Below are 22466 nucleotides of genomic sequence, written 5' to 3'. Positions count from 1 at the left end.
AGATAATAATAGGATCTTAAAAATTCAAACAGTACCATTTGAAAGTATACAGGCAGGCCCTTGCACTACATGCTTTGGGGAATTCATCCATAAATCTGACCAGTAAAGAGATGGGTATAGTGTGTATGGGTTTGGCAAAGTCAGCAGATAGATGATTGAGGATAGATGGAGAATTGTTATCAGTTGACTTAGCAGTTGGGGGAGGGAGGGTTACTAAAAATGATTTGGGGACACCACAAAAAAAAAGCCTCTGCCACTCTGCCTGAATTTAAAGCAAAAATAACATTTAAAAACATTTTAGGGGGTGTTTGGGGTAAAGCACTACTATGGAGCTGATAAAATACATTGTTTTAAGTGACTACATGCGGTGAATATAGGGCCCATAGAGCATGCTGGGGAGGTAAGTGAAGGCAAATATGTATGAAGGACCTAAAAAATTAATTACATAAAAATCCAGCATGCATGAGGACAAAGGGGACATTCACAGCATATTACAATCATGGTAATTAGGGAATGAGGAAAGAAATACAATATATTAGCAAACATTAAATACAATAAAATGTGATATTAAAGGATAAAAATCTTACCTTCATATACTCCTTCTGCAGGACCTGTATGATGGCAGAACAGGTCTCTGGGATAATGATTCCCAGAGCCTGGGGGGAGATGCCTGTCGAGAACTTCAAGTCCTGCAGGCTTCTCCCTGTCTCTAAATACCGCAGGGTAGCGACGAGCCTCTGCTCCGGAGTGATGGCTTGCCTCATGCAGGTATCCTGCCTTCTGATATAGGGGGTCAGCGAAGCCAACAGACGGTGAAATACGGGGTCCGTCATCCTGAGAAAGTTCCTGAAATCATCAGGATTATTCTCACAGCTCTCACGGAGCAAAGGCATATGACAGAACTGGTCATGCTGAAGCAACCAATTCTTGGTCCATGAACTCCTCCCCACCCTGTTCATGGACTGGACTTGTGTCAAGTGCCAACACCAAGCCCCCGCACAGCACGAACTCTACAAAGAGTACGCATACGCAACATGGCTAGAAAACGGTCGGCTGCTCAGAACAAAGTAACAGAACGCACTGAAGAACAGCAAGGCCTGTGAAGAGCGACCTGAAAACCAGTAACGAACGAACAAGAACACAATGACTAATTAAAGTCACGCGGAACTTGCTTGCACGCACTGAAGAGCAGATACAAACCCACAAGCACAAACTGAACGGCAGAAAACAATCTGAAAACCACGAGTCTGAAAAAGTGCAAATCGTCTCTCACCAAACTTTTACTAACACGAGATTAGCAAAAGGAGCCCAAAGGGTGCCGCGCTTGGTTCTGAACTGGCCTTTTCTAGTCTTGTCGTACGTGCTTGACGTCACCGCGTTCTTGGCGATCGGAATTTCCGACAACTTTGTGCGATCGTGTGTACACAAAACAAGTTTGAGCCAACATCCATCAGAAAAAATCCTAGCATTTTGTTGTCGGAATGTTCGATCAAGGTCCGACCGTGTGTACGGGGCATAAGGGGGTAAAATCTTCCAGGGATGAAGTGCTTAAGGTAGGATTTTCCTTGTGTGACCAAGGATTTGAAATAGACGGCTAAATATTCGCCCACTCTGGAATAAAGGGTATCGATCCCACTAATAATGGACCTTTCAGGTTTGTGGTCCCTGGATTCGTACACTGTGGGGAATTATAACTAGAATGTTTTTTAAAGAAACCGACAGGAATGGATATTTACCCATCCAAAGCTGTAACCACCCACAATGGCTTAGTGGGGTAAAAGCCAGTTTATGCGCGTGAGGAGGAATTGTGACAGCCGGGGGGATTATAACACCCAATCAAACATTCTTATCACTAGGTTCACTGAGAAAGGCTACTCCCCCAGGGAACTAAAACTTTGTAAAAATAAAGTATCTGCTATGGATAGAAAGTCACTTCTAACTATCCCAACTACGACACTACCTGCCTGGAGTTTGCATGTTCTCCCTGTGCCTGCGTGGGTTTCCTCCGGGTACTCCGGTTTCCTCCCACACTCCAAAGACATGCTGGTAGGTTAATTGGATGCTGTCTAAAATTGTCCCTAGTATGTATGAATGTGAGTTAGGAACCTTAGATTGTAAGCTCCTTGAGGGTAGGGACTGATGTGAATGTACAATGTATATGTAAAGCGCTGCGTAAATTGACGGCACTATACAAGTACCTAAATAAATAAAAAAAATTAAAACTAATACCGAACAAAAAAAGTTTAAGGGAGACCTAGCCTTTATAGTTACATTGTTACATAGTAGGTGAGGTTGAAAAAAGATACAAGTCCATCAAGTCCAACCTATGTGTGTGATTATTTGTCATTATTACATTGTATCCCTGTATGTTATGGTCGTACAGGTTCAGATGCTCCCTGCTGAAACCACCGCCTGTGGAAGGGAATTCCACATCCTTGACACTATTACAGTAAAGAACCCTCTGCGCAGTTTAAGGTTAAACCTTTTTCTTCTAATTTTAAAGAGTGGCCACATGTCTTATTAAACTCCCTTACGCAGAAAAGTTTTATCCCTATTGTGGGGTCACCAGTATGGTATTTGTAAATTTAAACCATATCCCCTCTCAAGCGTCTCTTCTCCAGAGTATAAGTTCAGTGCTCGGAACCTTTCTTCGTAACTAAGATCCTCCAGTCCCTTTATTATTTTTGTTGCCCTTCTCTGTACTCGCTCTATTTCCAGTACATCCTTCCTGAGGACTGGTGCCCAGAACTGGACAGCATACTCCAGGTGAGGCCGGAACAGAGTCTTGTAGAGTGGGAGAATTATCGCTTTATCTATTGAGTTAATCCCCTTTTTAATGCATTCATCCTTGATTTTCCAGAGGTTCTCCCCCAGTGAGTAGATTGCATTCATATTTTTGCCACCCAAATGCATTATTTTAAATTTTTCCACATGAAACCTCATTTGACATGTATTTGCCACCTCATTAATTTGTTCAGATCTTCTTGCAAGGTTTCCACATCCTGCGGATAAGTTATTGCTCTGCTTAGCTTGGTATCATCAGCAAATGCAGAGATTGAACTGTTTACCCCATCCTCCAGGTTGTTTATGAACAAATTAAATAGGCTTGGTCCCAGCACACAACCCTGGGGGACCCCACTTTCCACTCCTGACCATTCTGAGTACTCCCCATTTATCACCACCCTCTAAACTCGCCCTTGTAGTCAAAAATGAGGAACAATGGTCTGGCAATTACTCGTCTGAGTTCCCTAAGGACCCTCGTGTGCAAGCCATCTGGTCCCGGTGACTTATCAATGTTAAGTTTTCCAAATCTATTTCTAATTCTGTCCTCTGTTAGCCATGAGGGTGCTTCCTCAGATGTGTCATGAGGATAAACACTGCAGTTTTGGTTACTGAAGTCCTCCGACTCCCTTGAAGACTGAGGAGAAGAATAAATTCAATACCTTCGCCATCTCTCCATCCTTACTAACCAGATTCCTTCATCATTCTTTATGGGGCCAATAAAGTCTGTCTCCCCTCTTTTACTGTTTATATACTTAAAGAATTTCTTTGGATTTTTTTTGCTCTGCTCCGCTATGTGTCTTTTTTTGTTCTATCTTAGCTGCCCTAATTTCACCGTTACATTTCTTTTTGCATTCTTTGTAAAGTCTGAATGCTGATGATGATCCCTCAGCCTTGTATTTTTTGAAGGCCTTCTTTGCTTTTATATGCATATGCATATGCGAGTTAAGCCAACCAGGACTTTTTGTTCTCTCTTTTAAATTTATTTCCCAATGGGATGCACTGGCTAATGCCCCTTTTTAATAAGCTCTTAAAGCAAACCCATCTCTTCTCCTTTTTTTTGTTCCTAAGATTTTATCCCAATTTATATCTTCGAGCAAGGCTCATAGTTTAGGGAAGTTGGCTCTTTTCAAATCCGGTGTCTTTGTATTCCCCTCATGTTTCCTATTTGTGTGATTTATACTGAAGCTAATTTACCTGTGATCGCTGTTTCCTAAATTGCCCCTTATTTCCACATCCGTGATTAGGTCTGTATTGTTGGTAATCAGCAGGTCTAGTAACGCTTTGTTTCTAGTTGGTGCGTCTACCATCTGACCCATGAAATTATCCTGTAAGACATTTAGAAACTGGCGAGCCTTAGACGAATGCGCGCTTCCTTCCGCCCAGTCTATGTCTGGATAATTAAATTCCACCATTATGATGACACATCCCATCCTTGCTGCTAATCCAAATTGTGATAGGAGGTCCATCTTCCCCTCCTCCCTCAGGTTAGGGGGCCTATAGCATACTCCCAGTATTTTCCCCTTAGTTTCATCCCTTTGGAGCTCTACCTATAAGGATTCCACCTCCTCCCTAGCTCCCTTAGTGATGTCATCTCTCACATTAACTTGTACACTATTCTTGATATACAGTCATACCCCCTCCCTTTTTTACCCTCTCTATCCCTGTGATAAAGGGAATACCCTTGAATGGTTGCCAGCCAACCATGAGAGCTGTTGAACCAAGTCTCTGAAATTCCCACAAAATCAAAATCCTTCTCATACAACAGTATCTCTCATTCTCCCATCTTGTCCGCCGGGCTACTGGCATTGGTGAACATGCCACATAGTTTAGATGTCGCAAACTGTCCTCTTATTGGGTGTTCCCGAGATTGCAAATAGGACTTGTTACTATACTTCCCTTGGGTTTATGTGCTTTAGTCAACCTACCACTAATGTCCCCAATACTCCCCTCTGGAAAATGTTCCACGCTGACTATCTCTACCTCTGGACCCTCCCCCCGTTGCCTACTTTAAAAGCCCCTCTAACTTTTCCGCCATCTTCACTCCCAGCAGATCTGCACCCTCCTCATTTAGGTGCAGTCCATCCGTTCTATAGAACTGGTGACCGACTGAGGAACCCAAACCCCAGCTCCTCAGCCACTTGTTTACTTCCCTAATCTCCCTCTGCCTTTCTTTTGTGGCTCAAGGTACTGGTAGTATTCCTGAGAATACTACATTGGAGGCCCTTTTCTTCAATTTAGCTCCTAAGTTCCTAAAATCATTGTTTAGGACACTCCACCTGCCTCTGACTTTGTCATTGGTGCCAACGTGCACCATAACAGCCGGGTCTTCCCCAGAACCTCCCAGTAATATGTCGACCAGATCCGTTTATCACAGGATTTCACAGGCAGTACGAAGAAGTCGAAAGCCTTTTTAAAAAACATTGGCCAATCCTTCTCAAAGATAAAGACCTTAGGCCCCTCATTCCAAAAAACAAACAAAATGTATTTATAGAAGGACTCCAGTATTGAGAAATAGGTTAGCACCCAATATCCCGGACCCCCCCAAAAAAACTTAGTAAATTTCTAGACAGAGAAGGATTTCACTACTTTACCAGATGTAAAGCTAGCAAAATTACAAAAAGAAAAAATAGAAAAATAGATAGGTTTCAATCAGTAGTCAATATGCAAGAACATAAAATAAGGTATGTGTATAACATGTGACTCTGAGTATGTGACGTACAGTATGTGTTGGAATGCCCGTGCCCAATGCAATACGTGGTCAGAACCACACATAGGTTGTGAACCCGGATCAATGAGCACATTACTAATATCATATATATATATATATATACATTGCAATTTCCCAGTTATTAGTCCAAACAACAATCGTTAAACTCCAAAATATGGTTACAAGACAAAGTACACATTTCAGTCTCAAATCAGTGTCAATTATCAACTATTGATCTTTTTTTAAACAAAATTTAAATTATGTTTTTTAAGAATTTTTATTTTAAGTAATGGTTTATGTAATGACGTGTTGCAATCATTTTGATTGCCAAAATTGTGTATTGGAGAGCAAGTGCAGAATTTAGAAATACAACATCAATGGTAAAAACGGTACAGAATCATTGGAGATGTGGAGGGTGGAAAATTGTGGCTCCACCAATTACATGCACGTTCCAGCCATATAGGGCTATTATGCCCAGTGACAAGTCCGCTTCCTGATGATGTAGAAATTACGAAACATACGTTGAGGCGATTCTGGTCATGTCATTTCCGGGCCCCAGCTTCCAGTTTCTCTCTCGCAAGGAGTGGAACGCACGCTAGCTCTGTACCGTGAGCCCATCGTCGAGCGGTTCCCATCTAATATATATCGCAGGCTATCCTCAGTGCCAGGACAAGGCACCATCCAATGTAAGCACGCAATTTTTGTATGATACCTTTTAATAAAAAGAGAATTGTGCTATGTACTCTCTATTGTCTTTTATATGGGACATTTTGGTGGAGAGGAGATCACAGAATAGAAGATCTATACACTGGCTCAGGGCATCCATTCAGGATTTCCCATAAAGTGCATTAGACCTTCTTTTTAATTAAAGAGGTCATGTCCATCTGGTGAGCAGATTTCATATTTGAGCACTTTGGTGAAGCGATTCTCTTCTTTTCTTCTCTGTGGGTCAACTATCAAGAGAAAATGCAGAATTTTATGGACTGTTTAATTTAATAATTGGCTCAACTTATTGTTGTGCTATAATTATATTTACAATAATTGGTTAATTTTTGTTGCACTTTATGCACATTTTCACTTTATTCCTTGACACATGGTCTTATTACAGTGTACACATTAGATATATTTAGCGCTCCCCTATTATTATCTTTTCAAGCCTTTATTAATTTTGTTGCCCTTCTCTGGACTCTCTCCAGTAGGGATGGGCTGAACGGACCCCTGTTTGGTTCGCACCAGAACTTTCGAACACCCCTAAAGTTCGGACCTGAATAATGAACCCCATTAAAAATGGGACCTGAACGTCAAAAATCAAAAGTGCCCATTTTGAAAGCTTATATGCAAGTTATTGGGCATACAATGGCTATAGGGGCATGGGTCCTGCCCTGGAGGACATGTATCAATAAAAAAAAAGTTTGTGAAAAACGTAATTTTTAAATGAGCAATGGTTTTTTGGATTTTTAAAGTGAAAGCATAAAAATGAAAAAATCCTTCCAATGTAGTGCCTGGGGGTCCCCTTAGTTTACCTGTAAAGTAGCAGATCTGTATCATGTGTAGAATATGCTGCAGAAATAATTGCATTTATAAAGCCAAAAAAATGAAATTTTCCTGCAAGCTGCCTTTATTTTGCTCAACAACAGCTGGGGAGCCAGTCTGTATGATGAGGCCACAATGTGGTGCACTGGGAACAAGATTAGAGATTTTTTGGATACATTCTGGTGTCACTTTGACTTTGGATAGAAATGGCGGGTGTGTAAAAATTGGTACCTTCCCACCGTAACCCTATAGACATCAAAACAGGTGCTGAAAAATTGGTCTTTGGGTGTTAATTGTGCCCATGAAACCCATACCAAAACATTCTTCCAGATGAAATGATTGAATACCCTCAAAGCTAGGCAGCCTCAAAGTCCTGCAGAGATTCCACATCCCATAAAGACTTGATCAGTGACATCAGCATCAGGGGCTTCATAGCTGGTAATCCAGGACTGATTAATTTTTATAAAAGTCAAATGGTCCAAACGGAGTCTGTGGACAGATGCGTTCTATGATCAGTAACAAAACCTTCTGCAGCACTGAATGTCCGTTCTGAAAGCTCGCTGGATGCAGGGCAGCCTAACAACTCAATAGCATACTGGGCAAGTTTTGGCCATTGGTCTATTCTCATGACCCAGTAAGTCAGTGGCTCATCAACTGGAAAGCTCTCCATCTCTGTTTTGGCCCCGAGGTAATCGTCCACCATGTGATGCAGATGCTGCCGATGGGATGTGGAAGCAGACAGCCCTGGTCAGCGAGGCCTAAAAAAATTCCGAAATGACTCACTTAGGCAGATGCCTTCTCCAACTCTCCTCTCTTGACCAACAGAAGACTCAAAACTACGTTTTCCACAACACTGTAACCTACTGGAGTCAGAAACAAATTAAATCAATTAATAAAATCATCTTTACCTTTAATCCTTCTCCTTTATGCCATGTATTCTTGGGTCCTTTCGCAGGCTTTGAAGCATGAAGTTGCCCATGTGCCTCAAATTTGCAGAGGCTTAAGAAACAGACTCCTCGAGTCACTCAGGATGACAGCATCTGGAACTTCCTCCTCCCAGCCACGTACTACTCCCAAGAGTTCTGGGGTTGGAAAGCCATCTCTTACAGATTGAGGCATGTCTTCCTCTTCTTCAAAGCCTATGAAAGTGCCAGAATCCTCCTCCTCATCCTCCTCCCCTCTCTCCTCCTGTGTGTTCTGTGACATAGGAATGATGGTGTCTGGATAAAGTGGGCCTTGAGAGGAAAGGAAGTCCTCCTCTTCCTCCTGCTGCTCTGCCTCCAGTGCCCTGTCCATAATGCCATGCAGAGTCTGCTTCAGCAGGAACACAACAGGGATTGTGTCAATAATGCATGCACTGTCATGGCTCACCATCCTTGTGGCCTCCTCAAATGGTGACAATACAGTGCATGCATCCTTAATGATCAGTCATTGGTGTGGTGGAAAGAAAGCAGAGGCGGCCTAAGCCTGTCGTCGAGCCGTATTCGCACAAGTACATGTTGACGGCCCACTGCTGCATGTATAGCAGCTGCAGCATTGACAAAGTCGAGTTCCACCTGGAGGGCATGTGTCATGGACGCGTTGCAAATAGCTCTGCAATAGGTCACAGGCACACAGGTTCACAGAGACGAAGTCCGGCTAACAGGCATCCAGCGGTGAACAGACGTGCACCAATGCGCATGCACAGATGGCGGAGATCGTGCACGCACACACAGTGATGCTGCCTTGGTGCCCAGTGGCCTTTAAAAGGGGCTCCTGTTGCATTGATCCTTTGCTGTTCGATCTGCAGCTTATGCTGTGACCTGCATCTGAACCCACATCTGATCCAGTACTTACCCAGCTTCCTGACCTCGCTGCTGTCTCCAGTCCTGACCTTTGGATTTCCTTGACCCTGCTTTGTTTACCTGTCTGCCTGATCTTCTTTTACCAACCCTGCCTGAACTTTGACCATCCGCTGCCTGCTGCTTCTGCCTGATTGATCCGCTGTGTATTACCTGGCTAGTCTGAGTTTGCTCCTGCTGCTGTTTGCATCCATGTGCATTTGCACCTCCTCCCCCTCAGCACACCAACACTCAAGTCTGTTCTTGTCTCTGTCAGCTGTCATCATCTTCAGCCAAGAGAACTCTGCAGGCACTCATACCTCACTGCACTCCAACGGTCACTGTCCCATCTCCAGTGATCCCGGAACCAGGGCTGTACGAGAGGTCACCCTCTGCATGTCAGGCTCACCTCCAAGGTATGTGTCAGCATGTCACAAATCAGGTGGTTTACGGGCAGGTGGATTTCCCACTGAATTTCAGCCAACCGAGCACTGGCTGTGTATGACCGCCTGAAATAGCTACAGACTCTTCTGGCCAGCTTAAGTACATCTTGCAACCCTGGGTAAGTATTTAAGAAATGCTGGACCACCAAATTGAGGACATGTGCCATGCATGACACATGTGTCAACTTTCCCTGTCTAAGAACGGACAGAAGGTTTGAGCCATTATCGCACATCACCATTCCTGGCTCCAGCTGGAATGGTCTGAACCACCTCTGGGCCTGTCCCTGCAGAGCTGCAAGAATCTCTGCTCTGGTGTGGTTCCTGTCCCCTAAACACACCAGCTGAAGCACTGCATGGCACCTTTTAGCCTGACTCTGGGAATAGCCCTTTGAACACTTAGTGGGTACCTGATGTTCATAGGACAATTCTGCAGAGGAAGGAATGGAGGTGGTGGAGGAGGAGGAGGGGGTAGAGCTCACAGTTCTGGCATCATCACCACCAGCTGTATGGAGACATGGGGGCACAACAAGCTGCAGCACCGAGCCCTGTCTTGCATCCTTTTGAGTTGCAAGCAGCGTTACCCAGTGTGCTGTGAACGAAATATATCATCCTTGCTCATGCTTGTTGGACCATGTGTCAGCAGTAAGGTGGATTTTACAGCTGACTGCCTTCCCCAACGATTCCACATGATGGTAGAGAGATGGAACGGCCTTACGTGAAATGTAGTAGCGAATGGGAACCTGCCATTGTGGTACATTGTGCAAATTCACGGAAGAGGGCAGAATCCACCAGGCTGAAAGGCAGAAGTTGGAGAGCCAACAGCTTTGGCAAGCTTGCATTTAGATGCTGGACATGTGGGTGGCAGGGACTGCAGCAGATGGGGCAGAGGAATTTTCCGGCTACAGTCTACAGCTGGTGGTGTGCTGCTGGCAGATGTGCTGCTAGGACCTGGGACACCCTGTGCTATACCATCATCCCTGTCAGTGGAGGCTGCTGAGAGGTAATGACTCAGTATAGCAGGGACAGACTGAAGTGTGTAAGGAGGAGGAGGAGGGGGGACAGATTTGTGATGCTTTTGCCAACGGGCTGAATGGTTGGACATTAAATGCCTTGTTAAGCATGTGGCACCCAAATGGCTGGTGTTTTTGCCACGTTTGATGTACCAGAAACACAGTTTGCAGATAGCAACAGTGCGATCTGCTGCAGATGTGCTGAAAAAGGCCCAGACAGCTGAGCTTTGGGCAGTGGGCTGGGAGATAACAGCTGCAGAATGTGATGGAATAGGGTAGCTGCTCTCTACTCTTTCTTGATGTCGGCCTCCTTGGGGTTGTGACCCCTCACCTTCAGTTTCCTCCTCTGCTCTATCTCGCACCAAAGTCACATCAGTGACCTCATCATCTCCATCTCCTCCATAATAATCATTACCACTGGAGACAACTTGGCAATACGCTGTGGCTGGGAGAACATGAATGCCAATTTGTCTACCAGTGTTCTCCCCTCTCTCTGGGCTCATGTGCCTGTCATCCTCAATCTCAAAACCATCTGAATCCAGTAATGGCTGGGCATCATCAAGGAGCAAGTGGCTGACACTGTGGTCAAATAACCTTTGCCTGTGGACACATTTGTTGCTGGCCCCCTGACAGTGCCAAGGGAACATTTGCCTTTCCTTGTTGTCCTCCCAGACATTTTTGGGAGGGAGGGGCCTGTGCTTATAAGCAAATGTAAAGAAGAAGTGGAAATCTGTACGTAGATGCACTTTAATCAATGTAAAGTGTTTTTTGGTGCATTTTAATTTGAGTATTCATACTACACAGACAGTCTACTCGGATACACTATAATATACTACAATATAATGCGCCAAACATACAGTGACGCACAGAACTATATGGTGTTAAACTTGCAGTAACGCAAACAGAAGTAAATGGCGTTAAACTTGCAGTAACGCACAAAACTATATGGCGTTAAACTGGCAGTAACACACACAGAACTATATGGTGTTAAACTTGCTGTAACGCACAAAACTATATGGCGTTAAAATGGCAGTAACGCACACAGAAGTAAATGACGTTAAACTGGCAGTAACGCAATCAAATAGACAGTGTTCAACCATCACTACACTGACACTATCTGAACTGTCCCTACTCTAGCTATACACTAATGCCAAGATTACTGACACGGTCTCACTACACCTCACTGAAACTATCTGAGCTGTCCCTACTCTACACTAATGTATGTATGAATGACATGGTCTCACTACACTACAATGAAACTATCTGAGCTGTCCCTACTCTAGATGCACACTATGCAAAGCTGAATGATGGTCCTCCTCACTACACTCACACTATCCCTAGACTGACACTAAACTAATATTCTACACTGTCAATCGAAGCAAAATAGCACAGTATAGCACACTAACTAACTAATAGCACTGAGCAGAGCCCTATTTCTCTCCACGCCAAAATCACACTGAAAATGGCTGCCATTGAAAGAATACTTTTATACTGTGGGGTGGGAATGAGCCATGATTGGATAAAGTCATGATGACAGTGTGCAATCATGACTCATGACTCTGTGCCCTGATTGGCTGAAGCTTTCACTGCTTCAGCCAATCAGGGCTTGCAATGCACTGTTCAGCACTGCAATGCATTGTGGTCAGTTCGGGGGGGGCGAACAAACTGTTGAATGACCCGTTTGTTCGGCTGTTCGCCGAACAACAAAAGTTCAGCCTGAACTTATGCTCAGGCCGAACCGTTCACCCATCCCCACTCTCCAGTTGCAGCACATCCTTCCTGAGGACTGGTGCCCAGAACTGGACAGCATACTCCAGGTACGGCCGGACCAGAGTCTTGTAGAATGGGAGAATTATCACCTTATCTCTGGAGTTAATCCCCTTTTTAATGCATGCCAATTATCTGTTTGCTTTGCCTGCAGCAGCTTGGCATTGCATGCCATTGCTGAGCCTGTCATCTACTAGGACCCCCAGGTCATTTTCCATCCTAGATTCCCCTAAAGGTTCTCTCCCTAGTGAGTAGATTGCATTCATATTTATGCCACCTAAATGCATGATTTAAAATGTTTCTACATTAACCCTCATTTGCTATGTAGTTGCCCACCTCATTAATTTGTTCAGATCTTATTGCAAATTTCCCACATCCTGCGGAGAAGTTATTGCCCTGCTTAGCTTAGTATCATCCAGCAAATACAGAGATTGAGCTGTTTATCCCATCCTCCAGGTCGTTTATGAATAAATAAAATAGGATTGGTCCTAGGACAGAACCCTAGGGGACCCCACTTTCCACCCCGGACCATCTGAGTACACCCCATTTATCACTACCCTCTGAACTCACCCCTGTAGCCAGTTTTCAATCCATATACATCCAATACTTACCCTATGGTCCATGCCAACGGACCTTAATTTGTACAGTAAATGTTTATGGGGAACTGTATCAATTGTTTTTGCAAAATCCAGATACACTACATCTATGGGCCTTCCTTTATCTAGATGGCAGCTCACCTCTTCATAGAAGGTTAATAGTTTGGTTTGGCAAGAACGATTCTACATGAACCCATGCTGATGGCATTGCCATTACTAAAATCTTGTATATAGTCCCTTATCATCCCCTCCAAGAGCTTGCATACAATTGATGTTAGACTAACTGGTCTGTAATTCCCAGGGATGTATCTTGGCCCTTTTCTAAATACTGGTGCTACATTGACTTTTCTCCAATCAGCTGGTACCATTCCAGTCAGTAGACTGTTTGTAAAAATTAGGACCAATGGTCTGGCAATTACTTGACTTATTAATGTTACGTTTTTCAAGTCTATTTCTAATTCTGGCTGTAAGATTTAGAAAAGGCAAGGAGGGAGTAGTCCAATAATATCCATAAAGAGTTAATACACTTGCTGCAGGTCCTCAGAGATGAAATAAATCTCTGCAAATGTAAATGAGCACCAGTGGGTTCTTATCTGAGTATAATGATGCACAAAAACCTTATTAAGTAAAAGTCAAGTGGCCACTCACGTGTAGCAGTAAAATTAAGTGCATATCACAAATTGGCCGTTGGCTACTGGAAACTCTGCACACAGGGTAAATAGGTCTGGTCCAAGAATAGGTAGCACCACCATTGGCTGGATTGGATGAGGACATCGGCAACCAAGAAGCAGGAAATGGACAGGGCCATGGAACACAGAGCAGAGCCAGCCAGAAGTGGTGTCAGTTCTGGGGCTCTATGGGGGCATGTCAATGAATTTCTGAGTCACCCTGCTCCTTTGTCAAGTCTATATGGATGCTATCCAGGGGCACTGTTTAAGCCTAGGGGTTTATAGCACCAGCAATGCTTTAATGTCTTAAATATGATTAAAAACAATATAGTTCCACACGGGTCATGACGGGGCACTTATAGGTGACATATTATGAGGCAAAAATAACAAAGTAAAGCTATAATATACAGTATATTTCCTAAAAGATGAAAGCACAAATTTGTAAAAAAACATAACCAAAAGTAAAAAGAAAGAATAAACATAAAATTAAAATAGGAATTCATTCACTCATAAGCCATGGTGTAAAAATAATAAATACATGATTAAAATAAATGAATGAAGCAGATGACTAAATAAAAATATGAAAAACCTTTTATAATTGTACTGGATGGATATTGCTCAAAAGTTTACACCTGGTGGGGCTAATCCTCATTTCTTTGATTTTATCTGAGTCGGCAGAACTGGCTATTTGTAACCCACTGCTGGAAATGTATATTTACAATATTCTAGCTGTCATCACCTGAGATGGGTAAGCAATGTTCCAGAAAGCCAGTTCTGCAGACCCAGACATAACTGTACAAGAAATTAGTATTACATACAACAGAGCCTAATCCTTAAAGAGAAGTTCGCTGATAAGGGTTATCCTGCAGAACTATTTGAGAAAGCCTATTCCATATATCTCACAAGGAATAGAAGAAAGAGGGCTCTTCCATCAGGTTTCTCATGCAGTACCATACCCAATAGTTTAGGATAGAAAAAGTTTTTGTTAAACATTGGCCCATACTCCTGCAGGATCCCCATCTTAAATCATGTATTGAAAATAGGCCAAGGTTTCCTAAAGAAAGGCACCCAGCCTAAAGTAAGATTACATATAGTAAAGCGCCTACTCAGAAAATAACTGGCACCCAGACAAGGTAACACGTTCGCCAATGTCATTGGCATGTTCTAATGTAATGGTGTAACAAATAATTCTGTGCTGCCTAAAGGATGTTCTAATGTAGAAAGATAAAATACCTGACCTGCAAACATGGGAAAAAATCCTTTGTTGCAAATAGCAAAATGTACAGCATTTCATCTTATCAAAATTGTTAAAGCGGAGTTCCACCCAAAAGTGGAACAGGTCCCAGAAGAATGCTTGTCCACTAGGAGAGAGTAGCGTGAATCGCGCTTGCACAGTGCATGCCTGGCCGTGAAGCCACAAGCTGTCACAGCTGGGTGCCCACAGTTCCAATGGATGCGCAGAGGAGAGGAGAGGGAGAGGAGCAAGGCTCTGTCGCTGGACCATGGAACAGGTAAGTGTCTGTTTATTAAAAGTAGCTAAACTTTTTGTAGCTGCTGACTTTTAATAATAAAAAAAAAGCCTGGAACTCTGTTTTAATCGCATGTTGTACATTGCCTTACATGTCCATATAGTCTGTTGTATGCTGGAAGGACTATAAGGACCCTACATGCTTGTTTTGGCAAGCACTGCAGGTTTGTAGAGGTGAACAATAAACACAGCATCCCCAGGCACTTTGCCAAGGTACATGGGAAATCCTTGGCTTGACTCAGGGTTTGGATGATTGAGTCCATCTCAAGCAACCTCCCTCCAGAAGAATGATTAAAAAAAATTGTGTGTGAGAGAGATTGAGGTAAGCACCCTCACCAGGGTGCTCAAGGCAATATTCATTTATATACATTTATTATTTATTATTTATCTTTGTGCAATATAAATCTACTTATTTACTCATACCTACCTCATATTGTTTACAAAACCAAATTACTCCATTACCATATAAATTCTTTTAAATGACACCCTTACATATATATTTTTAATGAGAAAACTTTTATTGTACATATTTATTTACTTAATTTCATGTTTTATTTGTTTATTAATTTATTTATAATTTTTTTTACACCATGGCCATGGCAGAGCCAGGCATGACATTTGACATCACGCAAAGCGGCCTTGGCTGGATTACCAAAGTTTGCTTTCATTTTACTATCTGTCATGCAAGGTACCTTTTATGTTTCATATGAGTGCACATTTTTAATCTTTTAATAAAGGAGTTTCTTAACTACTACACTATGGGGCTATACCTTCCTTTATATTCCTGTTGCATTTGGGAATGTATATAGGGGGAAGCAATATTTGTCCTGGCTGTTTGGGATTGTTCTTATAAGTGCTACTGACAATTCAATTCTTGTGGTCATTCTAGTCTGCTAAGCGGTGATGATTTATTTATTTTTGCATAAGAAGGATTTTGGCTAATGGCAGTTGATTCATCTGAAATGCACCTTTTATGGACTGTCATCTATGTGTTTTGTTTGCACCTGTCACATATAGTGTGATTATTATGGACACTATTTTTGCACTTTATTTTTGGTTATGTTTTTTTTTTACTTATGTGCCTGTTTTCTTGCTTATGAATTTGAATTTGTATTACTACTTTGGATTATACAATATTTATTAGCACTGCACATTCAGTTCACTATATATTGAAATTTGCTTTCATCAAATTGTTATGCTAGCAGCTTTTTTTTTTTGGATATATGCTTAGCAGCCTGAATGCAGAAAATCACTAGTTTGCTTTTAATGTGGTAGTGACTTCACCAGTGCATGCGCTCTGAAGGTCTAGCATATTATGCCAAGTGATGTAATTGTGGCCCCATCCACTCATAAGCAGGCAAACCTGGAAGGAAGACTAGGGGAAGACGAAAGCCCTGTCAGCAGGGACAGTGCACCGCTGGAGGGTGATGCATACTAGCACATTATGCCATTGCCTTGCAGAGATTTACATTAACTCCTGTTTTCATTAGAACCTTGTCTCTCTGATACAATTATCTGTTAATAAAAACTGAACTGAAGAAAAAGTGTCAACTGCATACTATATCAAGGAGGGAAATATAGTGTACCCAAAATCTATCCCTGTTCTTCTTGTATTTGAGAAAATAGGTTTAGAATGGTCATAAAAACATATCCTGGAAAACAGAGGCCTATGAATTGAAAAAAATTGTCTCAGGCCTCATCATCTCTTTGAGTAGGGTTGCCAGGAGCTTCCTAAAATATTTTGCCCACTGTTGCATTGTTATCTATAATACTTTTTTTTTGGAACTTGATTTGGATTTACATTTACTTCAATATGACTTCCTCCGTACCACAATCGACTACATTTTTCAAAAATGTGCTTGTCTCTAACTACCAATAAAGCCAACCAAAAACAAAATGTTGGGAGTGGGGCATGAGAAGGATGATTCACTGCAATGGTTTGTTTTTTTATGCATGTACATTTTTGCTTGCGGTACTGAACTCCATAAATAAGAAGCTTCTGTCGGAAAATCAGACAAAGATAAACTGGAATACGCATAATAAGAAGACTAGGCCTCTGCCTTATTTTCTGACAGGGGCATACAAATATTATAGTACAATAAACAGTATACAAAATAAAGAAATTCAATTTCAGATGATAAAAAAAATTAAATCCTTTTTATAATATATGGAAAACCACTATACATTCTCTTTAACGGCTTTATCTGTTTCATGACCAGAGGTCATTGAAGCATAGCTGCCAAATTTAGCAGTGCCAGTTAACTTGACAATGAATAATTTACATACTGACATAAATATATACACTTTTCAAGGACATTGTTATGATAATTTTACTCAACTGATAATTTTTCAGTGCATTAATGTAATCATATGTTTTTTTTTCATTTTTGTTCTAAATCCTAAATAAAATATTGAAACAGAAAGTGCAGTTCAACAAAGGCTGATTTATAGAGACAATCACAGCCTGATGCTGATTTTAAACAAACTCCATCCATATGTGACTGGGCTCAGCCCATCATCAGGCTTCTTACAAATGCTTTAGTACACTTGACCTTAAAGATTTATCAAGAGAAAAACACTGTTGTTGCTACAAGGATAAAACAAAAAGGCTCAGTTGGAATCTAAGCGTGGCTCTGTTTGCCACAAAAAATCAATGTCTCCTCTGTTAATGGATGCATTAGTTGAAAAATGAAGGACATTTGCTCTGCCGAATGTAATAGCCATAAAAGATAATAAAGTCTTATTTTTTAGGTAATGTATTCATTCAATTTCAATTAGACTACTTTGCATTTGCTGATTTATGGGTTTCTACACTGAAGAAAAAAAAACTAATAAAAAATGCACTTATAGTGTTAGAGCCTATAATGACAATAAAAGTGTATAAACAGTTGTTAGGAGTGCTGCAGTTTATTTTAAACTTTGAAGAATTTCATTTGTTGCCTACTTCTCATTTTCTTACCCTTTCATGTATTTACTATCTTACCAGTTTTCAAGCATACACACACTTCACACATCCTAGTTTATGTATTATTACTGTAAATATGCATAATCTGCATCCACAAGGCAGGGATTAGATGTTCAAGTAATAATAGTGACAAGCTTTATTATCACTTTGTATGTCTGTCCTAAACCTATAATTAATGGTGTAGATTTACTAAATTTAATAGGCTGTTCAATTTGCAAGGGTAGTTGCACTTTGCATCAGAATTTTCTGTAGAGCTTAGTGAATGTGGTGAAGCTCTGCTGAAGTTCTGGGGCAAATTCCCTTGCAAAGTGAACAGCCGTTTGCCTTTAATAAAACAACTCCATTGTGCCTAGTTTAGTGAATCTGAGTATGCTATCCTAGACCAGCCCTCAAAATTTCCACTCGCCTACTCGCATTTTGTGAGTGGAAAATGATTGCTGGTGAGTGTGGACTGCCTTGGTGGGGTTGAATTGGAGCCCTTCTCCCAGTGACCAGGGGAAGAGAGAGCCTGACGGGTCATCAGAGAGCGGGGAACATCACTGTAACAGCTTTCATTTGAATTACTGAGTGTTCCCCTGTGCTCGCCATCACACGCAGCCCTGCCTCCTGGCCCGGGTACTTTGATAGACAGAACACCGGCTCAATGCCGGAACGTGTGACATATATCAAAGTACCCAGGCCAACGGGCGGGGCTGTAAGTGATGGCAAGCACAGGGAACACTCAGCAATTCAAATTAAAGCTGTTACAGTGATGTTCTCTGATGACTTGGTCAGCAATCCTCTCCCTCTCCTCTCTCTTCCCCTGCACAGGTGAAGTGGCATTGATGGGCACAGGTGAGGCTGCATTGTTGGGCACAGGTGTAGCGGCATTGATGGACACAGGTGACACTACATTGATGTACACAGGTGATGGTGCATTGTTGGGCACAGGTGAGGCTGCGTTGTTGGGCACAGGTGAGGCTGCATTGATGGGCACAGATGAGGCTGCATTGTTGGCACAGGTGAAGCGACATTGATGGACACAGGTGAGGCTGCATTGTTGGGCACAGGTAAAGCGGCATTGATGGACACAGGTGAGGCTGCATTGTTGGGCACATATGAGGCTACATTGTTGGGCACAGGTGAGGCTACATTGTTGGGCACGGGTGAGGCTGCATTGTTATGCACTGGTGAGGCTTCATTGTTGTGTACAGATGAGGCTGCATTGATGGACACAGGTGAGGCTGCATTGTTGGGCACAGGTGTAGTGGCATTGATGGACACAGGTGATGCTGCATTGTTGGCCACAGGTGAGGCTGCATTGTTGGGCACAGGTGAGGCTGCATTGATGGGCACAGATTAGGCTGCATTGTTGGCACTGGTGAAGTGGCATTGATGGACACGGGTGAGGCTGCATTGTTGGGCACAGGTGAAGCGGCATTGATGTACACAGGTGAGGCTGCATTGTTGGGCACAGGCGAGGCTGCATTGTTGGACATAGATGAGGCTGCATTGTTGGGCACAGGTGAGGCTACATTGTTGGGCACAGGTGAGGCTGCATTGTTGGGAACAGATGAGGCTGCATTGTTGGCACAGGTGACGTGGCATTAAAGGACACAGTTGAGGCTGCATTGTTGGGCACAGGTGAAGCAGCATTGGTGGACACAGGTGAGGCTGCATTGTTGGGCACAAGTGAGGCTGCATTGTTGGGCACAGATGAGGCTGCATTGTTGGCACAGGTTACGTGGAATTGATGGACACAGTTGAGGCTGCATTGTTGGGCACAGGTGAAGCAGCATTGATGGACACAGGTGAGGCTGAATTGTTGGGCACAGATGAGGCTGAATTGTTGGACATAGATGAGGCTACATTGTTGGGCACAGGTGAGGTTACATTGTTGGGCACAGGTGAGACTACATTGTTGGGCACAGGTGAGGCTGTATTGTTGTGCACAGGTGAGGCTGTATTGATGGATATAGGTGAGGCTGTATTGTTGTGCACAAGTGAGGCTGCATTGATGGACACAGGTGAGGCTGCATTGTTGGGCACAGGTGACGTGGCATTGATGGACACAGTTGAGGCTGCATCGTTGGGCACAGGTGAAGCAGCATTGATGGACACAGGTGAGGCTGCATTGTTGGGCACAGGTGAGGCTGCATGTTGGGCACAGATGAGGCTGCATTGTTGGCACAGGTTACTTGGCATTGATGGACACAGTTGAGGCTGCATTGTTGGGCACAGGTGAAGCAGCATTGATGGACACAGGTGAGGCTGCATTGTTGGGCACAGGTGAGGCTGCATTGTTGGACATAGATGAGGCTGCATTGTTGGGCACAGGTGAGGCTACATTGTTGGGCACAGGTGAGGCTACATTGTTGGGCACAGGTGAGGCTGTATTGTTGTGCACAGGTAAGGCTGTATTGTTGTGCACAGGTAAGGCTGTATTGTTGTGCACAGGTAAGGCTGCATTGATGAACACAGGTGAGGATGCATTGTTGGGCACAGGTGAGGCTGCATTGTTGGGCACAGGTAAAGCGGCATTGATGGACACAGGTGGGGCTGCATTGTTGGGCACAGATGAGGCTACATTGTTGGGCACAGGTGAGGCTACATTGTTGTGCACTGGTGAGGCTTCATTGTTGTGCACAGATGAGGCTGCATCTTTTTTGTAACTTAGTTTGTCACAAAACATTTAAGTGTCATTTGATGAGATAATGTATGAGGGCATATTTGGGGGCTTTGTTGAAGCCCGACAGATGCCCTGTGTGTGTGTGGATATCTCATACCTGCAATTTCTCCAAAACAAAGCAAAGCTAAAGCTGAATTCAAGCCTCTCAAAATTTGCAGGTGCTTCAAGTGAGCTTTAAGCAAGCTTTGTCATAGAGTTCTATGGAGGCTTTGAAGACGCTTTGAAGCACCACTAAAGCGGCATGGGGTATAATTTTTGAAGCAAAGCCAAAGCAAAGAAAATGCAAGGTGTAAACAGGACTGTAAGATAACCATTTTATTTAGTGACAGGGGCTTTTACTGGCATTCAGAGAGCTTTAACAAAGCCTGTCTGAAGCCTTGTTTTGAAGCAAGTATAAACTAGCCTTTAAGGCCTGTCTAGTAGCTCAGGACTTGAAATTTTGAGCCCTGTCCTAGACCATCCATTCTCATCCAGGGTACCTTTAGAAACTGTAGGGGTTCCTTGAGCAGTGGCTGATTAACCTACCAACTACATAGTTACAGGGTCAACGCCAACTGGTGGCATGTAAGGTTGGCATTGTTCCCACTGATCCCCAATAAAATTGTTTTAGTTTTTCAATTGACCTCCAATGTAAGGGACATTCTTCCTCTCACTGATCTAATATATAAAGAGGCACCTCCCTCACTCACTGACTATAATATAATGACCCATCAATGTAAGGGGGCACTTAACTGAGCATTAATGTAAGGGAGTCTGACCATTACTATCATTTTTCTTTTTTTATATTTTTTACTAAATCATTTTCAAAGTATTCACACTGGGTTCCAAATATTCTAGGTATGCCACATTCTATAACGAGTCAATTCCTCAGCCTGGCCGGATCTCCTAGTAAGCAAGAAAGCACTGGCCCCTCCTCCTCCTCACACAGGCACACTGTCACATAAGCTGCACATCCAGGGAAGGAGGAGAGAGAGAAGGGGGAGCAGCATATCAGCAATAAGGAAAACACAGAGCCTGATGTAAACAGTCCAGTGAAGCAAAAATGAAGGATGTTTTCTTCAGAGGAACATGTAAGTGAATCTTCATCTGACAATGACCAAATGTTTATAAGCAATCCACATGAAGACAGACTACATGCATTCTCCACCACAGAACAACCAGTCATTGACTCTGACCTGAAAGAAATGTTATTAACATTAAAAAGGGTGACATGATATGCAAGATTTCATGCAAAACTCTAAAAGACACATAGATTCATAATAGATTACATTGAGGAGAAAATGGGAGATTTTACAGACGGTCAAAATTACTTAGTGGATGCCCACTTTGAGCTTGAAGATGAAATCAAACACCTAAAACTAAAAGTGGCAGACCTAGAGGATAGGTCCAGACAAAATAACATTAAATTTCATGGCATCCCAGAAAATATCAAAAACGCAGACCTAAAACAATTCTTGCGACAAATGATCTGAGATCTATTACCGGAGACATCACAACAATAATTGGTCATTGATAGAGCCCACAGGCTCCCAAAACCCTCCCACATACCGGAGAAATTACCACATGATGTGATCGCAAAAAATCACTTTTTCCACGTAAAAGACCAATTAATGTAATTTGCTTGACAGTATTCTCCACTCCCAGACCAATATGCAGTTATTATACTTTTCCCTGACCTCTCTCAAGCGACCTTATTGGCACGCAACGATCTGAACTCCATTACCAAGATTCTCCGGAATCACACGTTTATCTACACCTGGGGGTTCCCCACTGAATTCACAATTGAACGAGACAATACCTCTCACACAATATATTAAATTGAAGATGGCCTTAAAATCCTCAAAACCTAGAAAATACTAACACCAGATGAGGAGTCCAATGCCGTAAATAAACCTCCTCCTGGGAAGTTCCCCCAGCAAGGACACAACAGCCGTGGATGAACATTGTATACACTCTCAGATAGCGAATACCCTATAA

The sequence above is a fragment of the Aquarana catesbeiana genome, linkage group LG04, assembly GCF_042186555.1.
Source record: "Aquarana catesbeiana isolate 2022-GZ linkage group LG04, ASM4218655v1, whole genome shotgun sequence".
NCBI lineage: Eukaryota > Metazoa > Chordata > Amphibia > Anura > Ranidae > Aquarana > Aquarana catesbeiana.
This window is presented reverse-complemented; position numbering follows the sequence as displayed.